General features: G+C 44.3%; 1 long non-coding RNA gene across 1 annotated transcript; it reads left to right on the top strand.

Annotated features, from left to right (window-relative positions):
• Nucleotides 1-1,851: 1,851 nt before the first annotated feature.
• On the top strand, nucleotides 1,852-2,975 carry LOC129647405 (uncharacterized). The gene is made up of 3 exons (XR_008712306.1): nucleotides 1,852-1,988; nucleotides 2,170-2,404; nucleotides 2,850-2,975. It is a non-coding gene; the product is annotated as an uncharacterized LOC129647405 (long non-coding RNA).
• The last annotated feature ends 10,763 nt before the right edge of the window (nucleotides 2,976-13,738 follow it).

Here is a 13,738-nt window from a genome sequence, read left to right on the forward strand (position 1 = left end):
AATAAAGTCTGTCACTGTTTCCACTGTTTCCCCATCTATTTGCCATGAAGTGACGGGACCAGATGCCATGATCTTAGTTTTCTGAATGTTGAGTTTTAAGCCAACTTTTTCACTCTCCTCTTTCACTTTTATCAAGAGGCTCTTTAGTTCTTCTTCACTTTCTGCCATAAGGGTGGTGTCATATGCATATCTGAAGTTATTGATATTTCTCCCAGCAATCTTGATTCCAGCTTGTGTTTCATCCAACCCAGCGTGTCTCATGATGTACTCTGCATCTAAGTTAAATAAGCAGGTGACAATATACAACCTTGAGGTACTCCTTTCCCAATTTGGAACCAGTTTGTTGTTCCAGGTTCAGTTCTAACTGCTGCTTCCTGACCTGCATACAGATTTCTTAAAAGGCAGGTCAGGTGGTTTGGTATTTCCATCTCTTGAAGAATCTTCCACGGTTTGTTGGGATCCTCACAGTCAAAGGCTTTGACATAGTCAGTAAAGCAGAAATAGATGTTTTTCTGGAACTCTCTTGCTTTTTAGATGATCCAGTGGATTTTGGCAATTGCAAAATTGCCAAAAGACCAATTGATCTCTGGTTCCTCTGCCTTTTCTAAAACCAACTTGAACATCTGGAACATCTGTACTTAGTTATCCTAAGTACCGACTGATTTTGGAACTCACTGGATGCATTTCTTATTTATGGTCCAGCAATCACACCATACAGTTACCTTTTATGTAAATAACAAGGTCCTACTGTATAGCAAGGGAACTAGATTCTATACCTTTAATAACCTATAATGGAGAAGAATCTGAAAAATAACATATATATATATATATATATATATATATATATATATATATATCTGACTCACTTTGCTGTACATCAGAAACTAACCCAACATTGTAAATCAACTACACTGCAATTTTAAAAAAGAGTTGAGAAAAACTGAGATGCAAATTAGAATTGGGTTATTTATTATTAATGTTGTTGCTGTTGTTTTTCTTTTCTGAAAAAAAAGTTACCCTTTACCTTTCTGAAATCAACTTGTTTCCCAGTAGAATTGAAAGCAAGGTCCTGTGTCCAGTAGAGATCTGAGAAAATGATAATCACATGTGAGATCTTTGCTCACACTATTTTCCTTGCTGCAGATAGCTTTGGGGTCACCATCATTTACTAAAATTTGCTTTTTCATTCTGGTCTGACCCCTCCATGGGGAGGTTTTTTTTTTTTTTTTTTTTTTTAACTAAAGTCCTCCCAGTTTGGGGTTTGGGAGGGTGGAATGGTTCTTCTGAATTCCCATAGTACTTACCTTACAAAGCAATGATTACTTTTTTTATCATGTTCCACCCACTCCCCCTACTTCTTCTTCTTTTTTTTTTTTTTTGGTATGAATTCTCCTTCAGAGGCACAGGACTTGGTGGAATAATTTCATCTCACTGAGCTTTAGCATTCCCATCTAAGATATGGGAGCTAGGAAGAGTAGCTTCCAGACCTACCCCACAGGCTGTTTTGAAGCTAAAGATGAGATAATATGTATTGAATGGGTGAATGAAAGTATGTTGAAAAGTATAAAATGCTATGCAAATTTAAGTCTGTAGGTGCATAGGAGTGGCAGATCTCTTAGACTCCACCCAATCCAGTGCCTCTGGTAAAGGTCACCGGGCTGGTTGGAGTGGACGAGCCTGTGTGCAGGTTTCTGGACTCAGCCTGGGGTGCTGTGTTTTCCTCCCTGCTTCTCTTACTAGGTGGGGCCGTGCACTCACTGGACACTGAATAATTGTTCGGTCATTACACAAAGCACAACTTGGTTTCACACGGGGCTGTGAAGAATTGATAGCACATCCTTTCTTGAAAGTAGAAGAGGATAGAAAGTTGAAGGATTGGCAGTAAGGCAATGAGAGTTTGGTGCCTGCAAGAGAGGTGGGGAGAGGCAGGGCTTCAGAGGACCAAAGGGAGCATGGAAGCGGGAGCCTGGGCCTCTGGGCCCATGGAGGTAAGTTTTGCTGAGTCTGCATGTTTTCCAGGTGGGCCTGGCTACCTGGCTACTTAAACGGGTGGGGAAACCTTGAGTAGATTTATTTATTTATTTTAAAGCTTTTTTTTTTGGATGTGGATCTTTATTGAATTTGTTACTGTATTGCTTCTGTCTTATGTTTTGGTTTTTTGGCCACGAGGCTTGTGGGATCTGAGCTCCCCAACCAGGGACTGAACCTGCACTCTCTGCTTTGGAAGGCAAAGTCTCAGCCACTGTTCCACCAGGGAAGTCCCTGTTGTGTGGATTTATGCTTGGTTGGGAAAATCACTTTTCTCCTCCTGATAGTCCACGACTTTCCACTGTGTGACCATGCACATCATCTACTGTCCAAAGGGTGAGTGACTTCTGAAAGGAGCTACCTGAAAGCTTAGTAGGTGAGTCGGGCAGTTGATTTTAAACAGTGAGGTCATTATTGGTCTTAGTTCGTGCTGGGGGAGATGGGCGACCAGAAGTCAAAGAGCTGGGGTGATGGCCATTTTCGACATCAAGCTTGGGGCAGAGGGATGGGCCTGAGAGGGGCAACTGACGAATGAATGGCGATCTGAAACAGACAAGATAGGGAATAGGTGCAGCTGAGTAAATGTGGCTGTTCTGGACCAAAGTGCATAAAGGATGGAAAACTGGCAGGCATTCCTTTTACGTGAGCCTGGTTCGCTGCTGAGTGGGGTTGGTGAAGTGGTCCAGCTGGACATTCCGGATACAAGCACTGAAACTTCCCAGGATTAGGGGCTGGGGAGGGGCTGGGGGTGTCGAGATAAACCTACCTGCATGTCTCCTTGGGGGATCGCTGGGGGAGCCGGAAGCTCTGTCTCATTGCAGGTGAGCAGACCGTCTCGTCATTCCTGCTGCCTTCAGAGTACAGCTGCTCCTTCCTTGCCGCTCACGATAGGAGGGAAAATATTTCTTGGAACCAACAGAGGGTTCAAGTTTCCCCCTGTGCACTAGAGGCAACTGAAACAATGCTGCTGTTCTCCCAGAAGACAAAAAAGCGCCTGCCGCCAAGCTTCTGAAATGAAAGGTGTGATGCAAACCTACGAAACTGGAAAGCAAACACTGATGGGAGGAGACACGTCCACTTCTATCCTGGGTCCAGCTGTTTGCTAAGAGACAGAGTTAGTCTCTTAATGTCTCAACACATTGCATTCAAAATCCCTTTGGATTAGCAGATCAAGGTTCAGCTTTTGACAAATGGCACGCTTGCTCCTGTGGTTAAAAAAAAAAAAGAAAAACAACTTTGCCAATGGTCATTTAATCATTTTGGGAGGTTTAGACACCCCTCAATCCCCTTTGTCGAGAATGAGCAGAGTCCTCACAGGCGTGCAGCCTCACTCAGCAACATCACTTGTGACAGCAGCAGAATAGTGACGCTTGTGAGTGGTGGGGTTTTACAGGTCTGGGGCTCAGGAATCAGAGCTCTTACTGGCTGGCCTAATTGCTTCATCACGCAGCAAGGTGATCCTAGCCTGTCAGCAGGCAGGTTCTTTACTGCTGAGCCACCATACCATATCTTAAAGATTTTGGAAAAGAATCCTATTTCTTTCCACAGTAATAAAAGCACATTCTGTGGAAACACTTGACACCCTATGAGATTGTAATTGTTAGCTCATGACTTGTTAAGTTCTCGACTTTACAGCTCAAGGCCCCAAACCAAGCTTGTTCTTTCCTCAGTCAGCTTTGAATCCAATGACAATCGAGCCCAATAAGATGCTCAAGAATGTTAGTTCGCATGTGAGCACTTTCCTATTCAATAAAACTTTCGCATTTATTCTGATTGGATTATAGCACACGGCATAGAAGACATACTTCCTTTTGCTGTTTTGTTTTTGTAGGGAAGGCAAATTAGCGACTGCTTTAGTGATAAGACTGCCAACCTCATAACTTTGCTCTTGAAATCGTCTCCATCTCTTTCCTGCCTCCGTGTGTTGATGACAGAGACAAGGCTGTTGATCGAGAGCCTTTCAGAATGCCGCCCACATTCTTCACAGAATCATGGCTGACAGGGTGATATGCTATATGTTTTCCCAGTGACGTGGAGGTTGAAAATGGAAAAGTTAAATATAAATCTTCATGGAAGTTTCAGTAATTTTTAATAATTTGTTCTTTTGTCGCTTGCATATGTGAATGATATATTTGTCCTAGAGCAATGTGAATTCATTTCCCCACATCTGTAATATCTGTGGTAGGCTAAATTAAAAATGCATTTGTACTTGTACAGTTAAATGATCATATTTAATGAAATGTCAGAGATGAATCTTGGCAAATAGTCAGGAAATTATTTTAGAGAGTGCAGCATTTCATTACCAGCAGTCAGGGAAAAGCAAAGTGATTAAGCAAATGGTTTACTGTTCAAAGGTGATGATGGCTGTCCAGGAAGAATGGAGAGCCAGGGTGTGGGGTTGATAGATGCTGGCTTTCCAAGTCTTTGTCCTTTCTCTTTTCCTGCTCGTGAAGTCTGAAGGTAGCTCACATCTGGAGTTTTGGAAGTTTTCTCCATGGAGGGAGGAAAACAAACCTCCAGAAGGTGGATATGAGGCATGAGAATCTCACATGAGGTCTCCACAACCCGACTTTAGCAAAATTAGGAGGCTCAGATTCACTGAATGAGAACAGATGGAACTAGTCAAAGAATGACGGACTATGAAGACCACATGGAGCAGTTGGATGTGGAGTGGAACTGGGAGGAGGCAGGAGGTCAGGAAACTGTGCCGGGGGTAAGGACAGAGTGAGAGCGGAGAGGTGTTAACACCCAGCAGGTCAGAGCAGAGGAGGCGGGGCGTGTGGAGTAGGTGGGGCCTGATGGGAGGGCCCTGAGTGACTGACAGGGGGCGGGGCCATTGAGTGGCCACGGAAACCTTCCTTGGTCACCAACGCGGGGTCACACTCCAACACAAACTGCTTGACACGCTGGCTGGCCAAGTATTTAAATAAGAGTTATCACCTGCGCTGGTGGGTATTAGAGGTTGAATTACGTCCTCCAAAAAAAGTGTGCTGAAGCGTTAACGCTCAAGGCCTCAGTCAGATGAGGTCATCCTGGAGAAGGGTAGGACCTTGTTATGTCTGAGGACTTTCCATGGAGACGTCGGGAAGGCACAGAGGGAGAAGGCCGGGTGATGATGGACGGAAAGTGAAGCGAGGCGGCTGCAAGCTCAGGGTGCGGGCCCACTACAAATCAGGAAGACAAAGGACTCAACCCGGGAATCCTGAGACAGCCAGGCGATGCAGCCGTCTTCATTTCAGACTTCCAGTCTCTAGAACTGTGAGACGCTATGGTTCTGTTTTGTTTTCTTTAATTGATGTGTTTTTGGTGGTGCTGAGTCTTCGTTGCTGGTGCTTGGCCTTCTCATTTCGGTGGCTTCTCTTGTCTTAGAACACGGGCTCCAGAGTTGTGGCTCACAGGCTTAGTTGCTTCTGTGTGTGTGTGGAATCTTTGCAGACCAGGGGTCGAAACTGTGTCCCCTGCATTGCAAGTGGATTCTTAACCACTGGACCACCAGGGAAGTCCCCATTTCTCTTGTTTTTGAACTATGCAGTTTGTAGTACTTTGTAATGGCAGCGTTAGGAAATGAATACAGTGGGTAGAACACAATTCTGAATGGCAGAATGAATAAGCTATGCCTTTTAGTCTTGAATTTTTTCTTAAGGAGATTCCGTTACATGCCATTAACATTTTGTTTTTGTACTGGGACCAGGTTAAGGTAAATCATTTTCCTCAGCTGTAAACTGTAAGGAGCTGCCAAAACACTCAGTATTTAAGATAAATAATATTCTAAGACAATATATTTTTAAAATTAATGCAAAAAAATCTATGATGAACAAAATATTAAAATTCTGAAGACAGAATCAGTGTTACTGATTTTTCCTTTTGCCTCAGTCTGGTCTGGCATGGCACTGTCGTCAGCGTCTGAACAACACATGTAAGTTTAAAAATGTTTATAGTGAAGAACATAGATGTAAACAGATTCACATAAAAAAAAAAAAAAAACAAAACACTGTATTTCAGTTTTATCTCGGGCAGACACCAGAAGCGATCACAAGGTAGAAGCATGATGTCTTGGGTTAAACTCACTTTTTTTCATGTGAGATCTCAGACAGTGGGAAGACCAGACGCATGACACCATGTAACAGCGAGAACCTGGTGAAGCATGTTTGAAATAGGAAATCTGCCTAAGAAAGACATGCTGCTACAATCCCGGTAGCAAAGGGAACTAGATCCTTCAGCCTTTACCACGTGACAGTAAATGCTGCTGCTGCTAAGTCACTTCAGTTGTGTTCGACTCTGTGACCCCATAGACGGCAGCCCACCAGGCTCCGCCATCCCTGGGATTCTCCAGGCAAGAACTCGGGAGTGGGTTGCCATTTCCTTCTCCAGTGCATGAAAGTGAAAAGTGAAAGTGAAGTCTCTCAGTCGTGTCTCTTAGCGACCCCATGGTCTGTGGCCTACCAGGCTCCTCCGTCCATGGGATTTTCCAGGCAAGAGTACTGGAAGTGGGTTGCCATTGCCTTCTCCGACAGCATAGTAAATAAAGCTGGAATGATTTCTGACTTATACTTTTCTCATCATAACCTGGAAGTGCTTTGCTATTGTTACAAGTATATTGAATGTTGGTCTGATTATGTCCCAGGGAGAGCTGACAAGAAGCGTATTCTGGAACAGAGACATGCTGGTCTGTGTATGGTTGTTGTTGTTGTTCAGTAGCTAAGTTGTGTCTAACTCTTTGTGACCCCATGGACTGAAGCCCGCCAGGATCCTCTGTCCATGGGATTTTCTAGGCAAGAATACTGGAGTGGGTTGCCATTTCCTCTTACGGACCCAGGGATTGAACTTGCGTCTCCTACAGGCAGGCAGATTCTTTACCTCTGAGCCACCTGGGAAGCAACTTTACATATAATGAGACTTATTCTCTTCCTTGACCTTAGTTGGGAGTCTGCCATTCATACTCAGGACAACACAATGGAGCAGAAAAGTTTGGTTCCAATTAAACAAGATCGTTGGTCATGCCTTTCAATAGTTGATAGTTGAAATTAGCTGATGGGCTAAGTTTCTCAGTCTTTGGATGTCATAAAGGAAAAGTCTGTGGTTTTGTTTTTTTTAGCTGAGCCATGTGGGATCTTAATTCCTGGACCAGGGATTGAACCTGGTCCCTTGGCAGTGAAAGCCCAGACTGCTAAACACTGGACTCCAGGAAATTCAAGAAACGTATTATTTTTGATTCACGACTTTAGTATAGTCACATTTATTAATATTTTAAATATTGAAGATATTTTAAAATTAAAAAACCCCATAAAATTTAAAGAGATCATAGAAATAAATTTTCAGAAAACTGGATATTTTAGTTGCATTTGAAACATTGTTTATATGACTGCTGAGCAAATTAGTAGAGAAAAATTCAGTCAATTCACAAGTGTATGCAAAGACAGGTGCTATTTTGACATTTCCCACCTTTGAATTAATGAAGTAACTGATTGCTTTGATTTCTCTTACACAGAGCCCCAACGCTGTCAAGAGCTGAAAAGGAGCACAGTTAACTTTACTTGCTATTTTACAGGAAATGAGGGGCCACAAAATATTGGGAATATTGAAGGCAGGCATAGGGAAACTTCTTAAACTTCCTTGTAAGCACATGTAGATCCCTTTAATTACACACACGGAGTAAAATGGAAGGCAAATCTTTGCTTCAGGGAATTTTCTCATTTATTAATTGAGCATAGATAGTTCATATAGCTTTTTCTTACAATGCACATTCTTTGTTATTGATTCATTCATTCAACAAGTATTTTTCAAGCTCTTGAGCTGTTCCCAGGAACAAGATGCAGATGGGTACTTCACCCTTAGAGAATTCACTTGGGGTGACTGAACTGAGAGCCATGATTGTAAACTCAGCGTGAAGGGTTTCCAGAAGGCCAAAGACCAGGTAGCTCAGAGGGCAGGCTGTCGTTTCTTGTGTGCCAAAGCAAGGCTTTTCAGGAAAGATGGTGTTAAACTTGAGCTTTGAAGAATGGGCAAGATTTGGATCTTTAGGAATGGAAAAGGGCACTCCAGGGACAGGGCACGTGCAAGCCGAGCCAAGGAGAGGGATGAGAGCCTTGAAGGGAGCCCTCGGTCTCTGTGGGAAGCCGGATGGAAGGAGGGGTGGTTGTAGAGTGAAGCTGGAAGTCATTAAAATTCATCTAGTTCCCGCTTGGTTTTTAAAAAACTTTAGCTAATATCTATTTGGCCACACCCAATCTTACTTGCAGGTCAGGAAGCAACAGTTAGAACTGGACATGGAACAACAAACTGGTTCCAAATAGGAAAAGGAGTACGTCAAGGCTGTATATTGTCACCCTGCTTATTTAACTTCTATGCAGAGTACATCATGAGAAACGCTGGACTGGAAGAAGTACAAGCTGAAATTAAGATTGCCGGGAGAAATATCAATCACCTCAGATATGCAGATGACACCACCCTTATGGCAGAAAGTGAAGAGGAACTCAAAAGCCTCTTGATGAAAGTGAAAGTGGAGAGTGAAAGAGTTGGCTTAAAGCTCAACATTCAGAAAACCAAGATCATGGCATCTGGTCCCATCACTTCATGGGAAATAGATGGGGAAACAGTGGAAACAGTGACAGACTTTATTTTTTGGGGCTCCAAAATCACTGCAGATGGTGACTGCAGCCATGAAATTAAAAGACGCTTCCTCCTTGGAAGGAAAGTTATGACCAATCTAGATAGCATATTCAAAAGCAGAGACATTACTTTGCCAACAAATGTCCGTCTAGTCAAGGCTATGGTTTTTCCTGTGGTCATGTATGGATGTGAGAGTTGGACTGTGAAGAAGGCTGAGTGCCGAAGAATTGATGCTTTTGAACTGTGGTGTTGGAGAAGACTCTTGAGAGTCCCTTGGATTGCAAGGAGATCCAACCAGTCCATTCTGAAGGAGATCAGCCCTGGGATTTCTTTGGAAGGAATGATGCTAAAGCTGAAACTCCAGTACTTTGGCCACCTCATGCATTGGAGGTGCATTGGAAAAGACTGACCATGGGACGGATTGGGGGCAGGAGGAGAAGGGGACACCAGAGGATGAAATGGCTGGATGGCATCACTGACTCGATGGACGTGAGTCTGGGTGAACTCCAGGAGTTGGTGATGCACAGGGAGGCCTGGTGTGCTGTGATTCATGGGGTCACAAAGAGTTGGACACGACTCAGCGACTGAACTGAACTGAACTGAATCTTACTTGTGGCATGTGGGATCTTTAGTGCAGCATGTGGAACCCAGATCCCTGACCAGGGATCAAACCCTGGCCCCCAGCACTTGGAGCGTGGAGTCTTAGCCACTGGACCACCAGGGAAGTCTCATCTAGTGCCTGCTTTGTACTAAGCACTGATAGTTCCTTTGAGAGTGTCCTAGTTTTCAATCCCTAAAGTAGCTTTCCCCAATTAAATGTGATTTTCCTCTTTTTGTAGAGTGTTGTTCCTTTTCTACAGATGGGGAAACTGAGACAGAGAGAAATTAAGGAACTTCCTGGAGATTACCTCTTACTAAGTGGCAGGACTTGAATTTAAGCCCAGGTCCTATGGACCTTTAAGTACACACTTTTCTCCAGGCTGCCATGTTTTTTTATTTCTTCTGTCTGCCCTCCAGTGCATAAGGATAAGAGGCTAGTGTAAGCTTCCTGATGGGAAGAACTGGCTGTGGGGGAAACTGGGTCTTCTTCTGGTGGGCAGGGCTGTGCTCAGTAAAACTTTAATCCAATTGTCTGCTGAAGGGTGGGGCTGTGCTCCCTCCCTGTTAGTTGTTTGGCCTGAGGCCTGGAGCCTATAGGCTTCTATAGGAGGGCTTCAGTTCAGTTCAGTTCAGTCGCACAGTTGCTCAGTCGTGTCCAGCTCTTTGCGACCCTATGAATTGCAGCACACCAGGCCTCCCTGTCCATCACCAACTCCTGGAGTTCACCCAAACTCATGTCCATTGAGTCAGTGATGTCATCCAGCCATCTCATCCTCTGTCGTCCCCTTCTCCTCCTGCCCCCAATCCCTCCCAGCATCAGGGTCTTTTCCAATAAGTCAGCTCTTCGCATGAGGTGGCCAAAATATTGGAGTTTCAGCTTCAGCATCAGTCCTTCCAAAGAACACCCAGGACTGATCTCTGTTAGAATGGACTGGTTGGGTCTCCTTGCATTCCAAGGGACTCTCAAGAGTCTTCTCCAACACCACAGTTCAAAAGCATCAATTCTTCAGCGCTCAGTCTTCTTTATGGTCCAGCTCTCACATCCATACATGACTACTGGAAACACCATAGCCTTGACTAGACGGACCTTTGTTGGCAAAGTAATGTCTCTGCTTTTGAACATAAGACCGCCAAGAGGGCTTATGTTGAGACACATCTCCCAGGACTGCTGCTGCCAGTGCCCTGTCCCATGGCAGGCCACTGCTGACCCACGCCTCTTCAGGAGACCCTCAAACACTCACAGGTAGGTTTGGCTTAGTCTTCTGTGGGGGTCACTGCTCCCTTCCCCTGGGTCCTGATATGCACAAGATTTTGTTTGTGCCTTCCAAGAGTCTCTGTTTATCCCAGTCCCATGGAAGTTCTGTAATCAAATCCCACTGGCCTTCAAGGTCTGATTCCCTGGGGATTCCCAGTCCCTTGGCTGGTTCTCCAGGCTGGGGAGCCTGATGTGGGGCCTAGAACCTTCACAACAGTGCGAGAACTTCTTGGGTATTATTGTTCTCCAGTCTGTGAGTTGCCCACCTGGTGGCCATAGGATTTGATTTTATTGTAATTGTTCCCCTCCTACCATTTCGTTGTGGCTTCTCCTTTGTCATTAGATGTGGGATTTCCTTTTTTGGTGGGTTCCACTGTCTTCCTGGTTTGATTCACCAGCTGGATGCGATTTTGGTGTTTTGGCAGAAAATGAGCCCGCGTCCTACTACTCTGCCATCTTAATCTCATCTCTGCCATGTTGTCTTGAATAAGATCTTTTAAAAATACTTATTCATTTATTTGGCTGTGCTGGGTCTTAGCTGTGGTGTGTGGGATCTTAGTTCCCTGATCAGGGATTGAATCTGGAATCCTTGCATCGGGGAGCACAGATTCCTAGCTACTGGACCATCAGGGAAGTCCCTTGAATGAAATTCTAATGCAATGAGGAGGGGTGGACGAGGAAGGTCGCGGGTGAGGGCTCTCTGAAGCTCTGTCAAGCAGAAGACGGACAGTGTCAGAGCTCTTTGCTCAGGATGCTGGTGGCAGTGTCAGCCGGGCTGGAGAAAATATGGTTTAAGCCATTTTGTAATCAGATTGATTATATTCTTTGCAGCCAAAGATGGAGAAACTCTATACAATCAGCAAAAACAAGACCAGGAGCTGACTGTGGCTCAAATCATGAACACTTATTGCCAATTCAGACTTAAATTGAAGAAAGTAGGGAAAACCAGTAGACCATTCAGGTATGACCTAAATCAAATCCTGTACGATTATACAGTGGAAGTGAGAAATAGATTCAAGAGATTAGATCTGATAGACCGAGTGCCTGAAGAACTATGGGCGGAGGTTTGTGACACTGTACAGGAGGCAGTGATCAAGACCATCCCCAAGAAACAGAAATGCAGAAAGGCAAAATGGTTGTCTGAGGAGGCCTTCCAAATAGCTGAGAAGCCAAAGACAAAGGTGAAAAGGAAAGATATACCCATTTGAATGCAGAGTTCCAAAGAATAGCAAGGAGAAATAAGAAAGCTCTCCTCAGTGATTAATGCAAAGTCATAGAGGAAAATAATAGAATGGGAAAGACTAGAGATCTCTTCAAGAAAATTAAAGATACCAAGGGAACATTTCATGCAAAGATGGGCTCAATAAAGGACAGAAATGGTATGAACCTAACAGAAGTAGAAGACATTAAGAAGAGGTGGCAAGAATATACAGAAGAACTGTACAAAAAAGATCTTCACAACCCAGATAATCACGATGGTGTGATCACTGACCTAGAGCCAGATATCCTGGAATGTGAATTCAAGTGGGCCTTAGAAAGCATCACTACGAACAAAGCTAGTGGAGGTGATGGAATTCCAGTTGAGCTATTTCAAATCCTGAAAGATGTTGCTGTGAAAGTGCTGCACTCAATATGTCAACAAATTTGGAAAACTCAGCAGTGGCCACAGCACTGGAAAAGGGGGAAAGAGCATGCTGGTCAGGAATACAATAAACGGTTTGATGGCTTTGTCATAGTTACTCTTACATCTCCTTCTGTTTTTTACCCCTTGGTAATTATCCTAATATCTAGTTTGTACTACCATCTCAAAATGCATAATCAGGTTTGCTGTTTTTACGCAGTGACCGCTATGTACAAAGTGCTGTCTAGGTGCCCTAACTAGTGTGGAGTCCCTGTCATGAAGACTTAAAGACAGTGATGACTATGTGAGAGAATGAGATATGGGATATCTTGCTTCCTGTTTTTTTTTTTTTTTTTTTTTATATTTATTTGGCTTCACTGGGTCTCAGTTGTGGCACGTAGGATCTAGTTTCCTGGCCAGGGATTGAACCCAGGCTCCCTGAACTGGGAGTACAGAGTCTTAGCCCCTGGACCACCAGGAAGTCCCGCCTCCTGTATTTTTCACATAGGTGCCGGCTCCTTGAAACAACATGCACTGCAGTCCTCATGTTAAGCTAGAGAAGAGCCAAATGGTAAAGAAAAATGAGAGTGAAAGTGTTAGTCATGTTCAACTGTTTGGGACCCCATGGACTGTAGCCCTTCAGGTTCTTCTGTCCATGGGATTCTCCAGACAAGAATTCTACAGTGGGTTGCCATTCCTTTCTCCAGGGTATCAAACCTGTGTCTTCTGCATTGGCAGGCAGATTCTTTACCATTTGAGCTACCAGGGAAACCCACAACTATGGTAGGTCCTTGGCAATTCATAGCACCACTTACTGCTGATACTAATGGTGCAATGGGTTCATCATAAACACCTAGAATTTTGTTTTATTATGGTTCCAATTAAAGTGTATGCCATGGAGCTTAGATATCTGACACTTTCTAAGGGCCTATGGATGAGGCCAGCACTGGATAGCTTGCCTTATGGTGACTGATATCCAGACGTTTCTAGAAATAACCCTTACTTTGGCCAATCTTGGAAAGAGTATCAGATCAGATCAGATCAGTCGCTCAGTCGTGTCTGACTCTTTGTGACCCCACGCATCGCAGCATGCCAGGCCTCCCTGTCCATCACCCAGCTCCCGGAGTTCACCCAGATTCACGTCCATCGAGTCAGTGATGCCATCCAGCCATCTCATCCTCTGTCGTCCCCTTCTCCTCTTGCCCCCAATCCCTCCCAGCATCAGAGTCTTTTCCGATGAGTCAACTCTTCGCATGAGGTGGCCAAAGTACTGGAGTTTCAGCTTTAGCATCATTCCTTCCAAAGAAATCCCAGGGCTGATCTCCTTCAGAATGGACTGGTTGGATCTCCTTGCAGTCCCAGGGACTCTCAAGAGTCTTCTCCAACACCACAGTTCAAAAGCATCAATTCTTCGGTGCTCAGCCTTCTTCACAGTCCAACTCTCACATCGGTACATGACCACAGGAAACACCATAGCCTTGACTAGACGAACCTTTGTTGGTAAAGTAATGTCTCTGCTTTTGAATATGCTATCTAGGTTGGTCATAACTTTCCTTCCAAGGAGTAAGCGTCTTTTAATTTCATGGCTGCAGTCACCATCTGCAGTGATTTTGGAGCCCAAAAAA

Source organism: Bubalus kerabau, chromosome 3 (assembly GCF_029407905.1).
Source record: "Bubalus kerabau isolate K-KA32 ecotype Philippines breed swamp buffalo chromosome 3, PCC_UOA_SB_1v2, whole genome shotgun sequence".
NCBI lineage: Eukaryota > Metazoa > Chordata > Mammalia > Artiodactyla > Bovidae > Bubalus > Bubalus kerabau.